The sequence below is a fragment of the Aegilops tauschii genome, chromosome 2, assembly GCF_002575655.3.
Source record: "Aegilops tauschii subsp. strangulata cultivar AL8/78 chromosome 2, Aet v6.0, whole genome shotgun sequence".
NCBI classification, from domain to species: Eukaryota; Viridiplantae; Streptophyta; class Magnoliopsida; order Poales; family Poaceae; genus Aegilops; species Aegilops tauschii.
In genome coordinates this window covers 372947276-372955175 of record NC_053036.3, presented here as the reverse complement: position 1 = coordinate 372955175, position 7900 = coordinate 372947276, and the positions used below count along the sequence as shown (strand labels likewise).

At 48.5% G+C, this 7900-nt stretch overlaps 1 long non-coding RNA gene across 1 annotated transcript; it reads left to right on the top strand.

The window, feature by feature from the left end:
• Window positions 1-450: 450 nt before the first annotated feature.
• Window positions 451-2281, top strand: LOC109755337 (uncharacterized). The gene is made up of 2 exons (XR_002230956.4): window positions 451-1145; window positions 1267-2281. It is a non-coding gene; the product is annotated as an uncharacterized lncRNA (long non-coding RNA).
• Window positions 2282-7900: the final 5619 nt, after the last annotated feature.

The following is a 7900-nucleotide window of genomic DNA, read 5'->3' as shown; positions in this document are numbered from 1 at the left end:
AATACCTACTAACGATACCATAAAAAAAACCTACTAACGATATTATGTACAAATACGGGTATCTAATACCTACTCATGTAATTATGTACACATGCGGGTACGTATATACCCAATAATTTATTTTTAAAACTATTTATGTTTTATTTTATTTTCTAACTATCTAATATGGGTATGCAATATTTACTACCAAAATTATGTGCATCCTCAGGGTGTGTATATATCAAATGAAATCTTGCGTCATACGTACCCATTCCTAATTTGATCTGTTATACAAGGGCAAAATACATGCTATATAAGAAAGTAATAAATGTCGACCTACATATTAATACCCTGCCTTTTTATCACGTGACATGCACGCATGGGACAGTCCACGAATTAAAGCGTGCCAAATTAACTAGCAATTGATGCATTTTTATTGGTTTCCAAATCAATCGCTGAACACGATCCAACGATGAAGAGGCAAGGTGCCCAGCACCTAGGTGTCCCAAACTGGCGTGAGCCCACCCACCAACCTTCCTCGTCTCTCCTCCTCCCCACCATCGCGCCACCTCCCTCTCTTCCCCCACTGCCGCAACCGGCGCCGATTCCTGCGCCCCAGCCCAGCCCGCGGCCTTCCTCTCCTCACCGGCGAGCCAGCCCTCCCCCGGCAACCTCCTAGCACGAGCCTCAGTCGAATCCAGGCTGAGGCGGGCCCCCACAACGTCCTGGCGCCGGATCCAAGCTGCGACGCCACCCGACGACACCCCACTCCCGAAGCCAGGCCGCGGCGGCCCTTCGTAACGCCCCGCTGCCGGAGCCAGGCTGCGGTGGCCCCCCGCGATGCCCCACTGCCACATCCAGCCGGCGTAGTCCGGGTCGACCACCACGCGGGCGACCTCCTCCACACCAAGCTCGGATCTGGCAGCACCGGCCTCAGATCTGGTCACCCTGGTCGCATCGCCCCTCCTCATCTCACTGAGCTCCGCCTCGGCTCCGGCGAGAGGCCATCGTCTCCATCACATCCACCCTCCCCCCCGCGCGCAAGCGCCGCCAGAGGCTGACAGCGAGCCACCACCAGTGTCCACTTCAGTTCGGCACCAACAAAGTCCTACTTCGGTGTGGACATGCAGTACGCCGGAGAGCTGCTAGCGGTTGGAGCAACACGGGTATGCGGTTCGTTTTTCGTTTTTTGTCCTTCGAGGTGGTCGCAGCCATGGCCGATCTATTTCGTTGGTTTGGCCGCAGCACACACACACACCCCGTGCCCTGGCTACCTCTTTGTTGCAGGATGCATCGCAAAACAGCTGGGCAGCTCGCATGGTGGAGTTCTGAGCTGCAGTGCACTCCGGTGGAGGCCGTGGTGCACTCTCATCGCGTCCCACCACTGTAGCGTCAAGGCCAGGGCGGTCATCACGACAACGAGCCCCCCCGGGTCAACTCCATCATGCCTCCTCTTGCGCGTGCAGTGCACACCTTGCCGCATAGCAGTTTGCCACCCCATTTCTCGATCACGGTGCTGTCCACGCCGTCGTCGTAGACGACACCAGCGCCTTGTAGTTCAATGGCTCCGGGCGAGCAGTGCAGGTTGCTCTTCACTTCAGCTCGGTTGGGTCATCCGTGCAATACACAGCGACTTGAGAGGACGATGGGCATACAGTTCCCTGGCATGTGGGAGTTCGGTTTCCGTTTGTGCGACGCTGCAGTGTGGATGCTTGTGCCATGCATTTTACTTGCTTCACTGCCATCGTGCACTTGTGTGCAGTTCGTTTGGTTTTCATGATCTCGCTTGCAGTATGTTACTTGGAAAAAATGCCCAAACCTCAATTTGTTTGTTTATTGTTCAGTTTACTTTTATTATTTTTGATACGAAAAATTAAGCACATTACACTTTGCTATTCATGTTCTTGCGGTTTGCCAATTTTTTGGAGGAGGGGGAAGAACATAAAAAAAAGAATATGTGAACTGCGCTCCTGTGCGATCAGTGCCGAGTGCCCCTGATGCAGTTTGGCAGGTCACCAAAGCAGTCCAGAACACCGAGCATCATGTTCCAGAGAAGTGCACTGGGACACGTCGTGAAGTTTGTCACACTGGATCCAAATCCCCCATGGCACTGCCACCTTCCACTCCCCATGTATAATTTCTCCTACCACTCACGAGCGGGGGACCAGTGCATTATAGAAACAAATGTAATGTAGTCCACTATGTTACTTTTGCAATCCAGGGGAATGTAATGTAATGTAGTCCACTGGCCGGAAAGAGGGAAATGCAGTACCCTCCGATCTTAAAAAAGTCCACTTCGAAAGACTCTGTAGTGCACTTCATTTTGAAAAACAAATGTATTTAAAAAACATATGCTCTTCACTTTCTTGTTCGTTGAAGAAGTTTGAGTAAGGACAATTTGACACAAATTGATGTGGTTCACTTCCATCGTCTCTGCGGTCCACTCTCGTTCATAATTTTATTAGAAAAATGGCAAAAGAAACCATGAAGTTTACTTGACCGTCTGATGCAGTGTGGTTTTCAGTTTGGAGCAGTGCATTCTTCTGCCTGATGCAGTACACACGTCGATTTTGGTATCAAGAAAAACAGAGTGTCCGTGTTTCAGTAAATTCAAAACTGCTCTTAAGCCGTAAGGAATTAGAGAGAGTGTTCTACATGAAAAAGTTGTGTCTCGTCAAAATCTTTCCAATGGCATGTCATTTGAATCATTTGGATCAGCGATTTGTAAAAATTTCGCGAAAAAAGGCCGCTGTCACTCGTTGTCCGCCGCATCATTTTCAAAATTAACTTAAAACCATAAGGAGTCTCAAAATTATTTCTGCATATGACAGTTGTGCCTCGTCCGTAGTTTTCTGATGGCGTATCACACGCCTCGTTTCGACAAACGGTTAACAAATTGAAGCAAAAATAGTACCAACAAATTGCAAAAATAATAATAATTAAAAAACAGAATTTCACGATTTAGTAAATTTGAATCTGCTCTTAAACAATAACAAATTAGAGAAAGAAATACATATGAAAAAGTTGCGCCTCGATGATATCTTTTGAACGGCGTATCATTTGCTTCGTTTCGAACGAGCGGTTTAGAAAAAAACGCAAAAATACGCTCGCTGCCACTCGTCGTTTGCTGCACCGTTTTTAAAACTGCTCTTAAACCGTGAGGAATCTCGAAAAAATTTCTACATGACGGAGTTGCGCCTAATCCATAGCTTTGCAACGGTATATTACACGCCTCGTTCCGACGAACGATTTATAAACTGGAGCGAAAATAGTACCAAAAAAACTGCGTGCAGTTTTTTGCGACGGGAAGTTCACTCGCCACAATAGTGCAGTGCTCTTGCTTCAAACAATAACGCACACTTGTGTTGAGCGTGCAGTGCGGAAGTGTTAGCAGAATGACTATTCTGCTAATATTAGCAGAATAGACCGGATGTATATATATAGGTTCAAGCAATAAACATCGATTCCATCAAATCCCTCTCTATCCATTCTAACAATCGCGTTTATGAATGATGGGGCCTGCTGTTAGGCTAACATTGCACCGCTTAACGCCTCATATTCTAACGGCGACGTTTCGTAATGTTATCGTCATGTGTGGTCCTGTGAGGTCCACCTGTCATTAGAAGAAAAAAGTAAACAAATCTGGTCGTCTTATCTTCACCACCCAGGTCGACGCACAGGTGAGGGCGCGAACGCACACGCCCGTCCCGCCCCCAGCTGAGGTAGAGGCCTCCGCCATCATTGTCGCGTTGAGGACCCGGGCAGCGGCCTCGGGCAAGGCCTTGCTGAGGATGACTCCCACGCGGCCATCGCCATCCTCGTGTTGCTGAGGTCAATTGATCGGACGAGACCATGAGGGCAGCAGTGGACGCCGGGCATGCCCACAGCGCGTCCCGCGCGAGGCCCGCCTCCCGTCCCGCCTCCGGCCGTGGTAGAGGCCGCCGTTTCCACACGGAGCCCGTCCTGCCCCTGGCCGAGGCAGAGGTCGTCGTCGCCGTTACCGCGCGGACCGGAAGGGCGGAACCGGAAGCGGAAGGTTGCAGCGGCTCGGTTCTTGCCGGATCTAGGCGAGCGCGGGCTAATGGCGGCGATGATCGCGGAGTTCCGGTGATATGGCGTTGGCCGGCAGCGCCGCTCCTCCATGGAGCTCCATGGCGCGGGTGCGACGAGAGAGAGAGTGAGAGAGAGAGAGAGAGAGAAAGAAATTAGGGAGGAGAGGAGAACGAGAGAAAAGAAAGGTAGTATTACACTAACAAGCATGCTCCACATCCAGCAAAACAAGTCAACGTAATGGTGTGAGAAATTGGTGCCATGTCAGCTTGACTAGCAGGCCCCATCTGTCACAAACGCGATCAATAGAGCCAAATTCTCTGATGAGTGATATTTGCAAAACAATTACACAAGACTTGTGTTTTCTACAAAAAAATGCAGCGCAATGTTTTCTGCTAACCTAGCTTTTGAAGCGGTGGTTTTCTGCAATTTACTCTGTCATCTAGTGGTGCTTTGACTCGATGATACAAAATCTTCTCGCATGCTAATCTTCCTACAGTGACTAGTATACTACCATCTCTATCTCTGGGATCTTCGAAAAAAAAAATCTCTATCTCTGGGACGACATGTGCACACATCGATCCGCAGGGAGATGATCACATGATCCAAGACCTATCAGGCCAGGCCATCTTGTTCGGCAAGCTCTAGAAAAGGGCAATGGATGGCACGAGGTGATGAGCGCCGTGGACCAGCGTGTCCAGTCCAGCCATTGTTCCGTCCGTATAGATATAGATGGATCGTGGCGTCACGGACGCTCCTACTTGCACAATTATGCATGCACCGCACAAAGCATGTGGTCGAGGCATGTGACCGTCGCTTGTCGACAGGATCTGTACGCCTTCATTCGTTCATTCACTAGTAGGTGTTGCGCTCGCCTCACTCGCCGCGAAAACTACAGCAGGCGCAGTGCGATACATGCACGGCACCGCGCTCGCTCCTTGTCCTCGACGCGAAACGACAACAAAGTACACGTATTCCTTCCCCTCCCGTCACATCTTTGGTTTGGCTGTTCCATTTCCAGTAGGATATGCACCAGGCAGGCGTGCAACTTGCGACCACGACGGTGTAGCCAAGCGAGGAGGAGGAGGTGCTGCTCACTCGACAATATCATGTGACTCTATTCGTTTTCGATATAGTAGTATGTGCGTGGGATCCACCGTCTCTGATCATTCTTCTCTCCTATCGAGTGGCGGATGCGTGTGCAGGTGCGCGTGTGTGGCGCTTCTCGGTAATCAGTGCCAGGTGGGACCACCACCGCCTGCCTTTTTCTGTTAAGTTATTACGTAGTACTATACTAGTACTCCCTCCATTTTTATTTAGTTTGCGCCTAAGAGCAATCACGGATACCAAGGAGAGCTGAGGAAGCAAAAATCTGGACTGTTTTACCCATGAGCTGGCGTGTGATCTGCCTTGATCTCCATGACCGATTTTGTTGCGCAGCTGTAACTGCATTTCCGTTGATTGGCTGCCTTCCTCACTCCTCGTTCCCCACGCCCCGCATGCATGCTGCCAAGGGTGCTCGACCACTGCATGCATGCCCTCTTTCTTCCAAGTAATTAATGCATACGAATTGCACAGCTAAAAATGAAGGGCAGTTTTGGAAGAACGAGGGGTAAAAAGCTAGCGCGCAGACTAAAAGGAGAAAAATGAGAAAAACTTAGACGCAGACTAAAAGAAAACGGAGGGAGTAATAATATACGTGCAATGCACGTTTATCAAATATAATAGGTTGAGTCAGCAGGCTATAAGATGTCCAGGTCAGCAAAAATACTAGTCAAAGGAGAGAGAAGAAAGGCAGCAAGCGCCGGGCTCTAGCACTATACACGAGGGAAAAGGATGCATGCAGCCCATGTAAAGCACTCAAAGCTGGGCGCTGCTTTCTCACTTCCAATCAAATGCATCTGCCTTCTTACCCATGCATGCAAACATTAATTGCTACAGCCAACTTACAGCCAGGCTTATTATATGAGAAACTTTTTTACAAAGGCTATATATAACATGGCATGAGTATAGAGCCAGCAACCGGCTCTTCTATTAACCATGCTCTTTGGTAGGATATTAGTTGCACGTTATATTAAGTAGTAAGATATATCTGTTGCACGTTGGTATTTGGTAAGATAACAATTACTTTTTCTCAGGAATGGTAGGATATTAATTACATGACAGATTTCAAAGGATAGCGTTGAGTCAAAATATGTTTATAACCAATGGCAGTGGTGGGTAATTAGAGCGTTAAACATGTTTGGTGTTCAACATTGAAGCGATTTGAACCATTAGATAACATGGTTTGCCGGTCAAAATGGTTTGGATCTACCCGTTTGAGTCTTTTTATATTGGTATAGATATAGATGGGACGATGGTTGGGTGCACATAGGACACGGCTCAACTTAAATAAGTAAGAAAGAGGAAATGCCACGGGTTGCTATCTCAAAATAAAATGAAAAATATGGCACCCCTGCCTGGAGGCCTTATTTAACTTGAGGAATTCCAAGATAATTTCGTAGGATTCTCCTTTTTTTGTGAAAATTTAGAATTCCCGTATGAAATATTCATTTAACTTTTTTTGCATGGTAATACGTGTCTCATTTATAAAATAAAGATCCGGTTACAAGGTACGTAAGCACCAACATTACAAGACTGGAAAGATAGGATAATCCTATGCAAAATACCAGCGCATGTTCCTCTCCTCCGACACCACCGAAGCGGCCACCAAAGGGAAGGAAAACAGATCACCTCTTCACCCGAGCTCGACGCGACTCCATCGCTGATCAGCAGCTTTACGGACCTCGAAAGTAGTTTGCCAGAAGCAAAACCATTGCCGTTGAAAGAATCAGACCGGGGCAACATGTCCCCGGACACGCCATCGAACTCTAGATCTGATACCCCTGCACGACAACGACGTCGAAGGAGGAAACCAGAACTGTCAGCCAACAACCACAAACCCAGCACGGGATGCACCATCTTCCAGCTGCCACTTGCGCAGACAACCGTCTGCGCGTACTCCTGGACGATAAAACCTCCCTGCTCCACCATGACGTCGGAGACAACGCCACATCAACGGGACAGAGCAGAAGGAGAGACACACCTGATGGAGTCGCCGCCGCCGCCTCGCCGACACCATCCATGAACCCTAACATAGTCGATCTGAAGGATCGGCAAACACACGATGCCATCAACTCCAAGACGCCGCCATGAAGGACACCGCCGGTGTGGGAGTGAAGCTGAGGCAGATTTATTCATCCGGGCGCCGCTCCTATCACCCCAACGACGCACCACGACCTACAAATCCAAAACCTAACTACAGAGCGGAGGAACGGGGTCCCCCTCCCTCCTGCCACCAGAGCAGCCGGAGGGAGAGGGGGCCAACGCCCTGGCCGGCTGAGATCGGAGGAAGAAAATCGCCTCCCTAGTCGCCAGGCGTTGCGGCGGCTAGGGTAGGGAAGGCACCTCGGCTCCTGCGTGTCCTCGTCTTAACGCATATATATCCATTTAACTTGAGTAGCTTCTAGTATGTACTCCTTTCGTCCGGTGAAAAGTGTACATACATATATATATATATATATAAAATATTAAAATGTGCAAGCCACCATCTCTCTCCTCTTTAATTACTCGATCCACAATGAGCTAAGTGCATGTAAAAATTAAGGAAACCATGTATATAATGTTATTGGTCTTGATTATCATGTGATGAGAGAGAAACATTTTCTCTACTTTAAAATGCATTGTGAAAATAGAAGTACACTCTTTTTTTGACAAATTGTAAAGGCAAATGTACACTCTTCACCAGACCGGGTGAGTAGGCTCTCATTTTCAAAAGAACGACATTTCGAAATTCGAGCTCACGCCCTTCCAGATGGCTTTTGTGCCTATC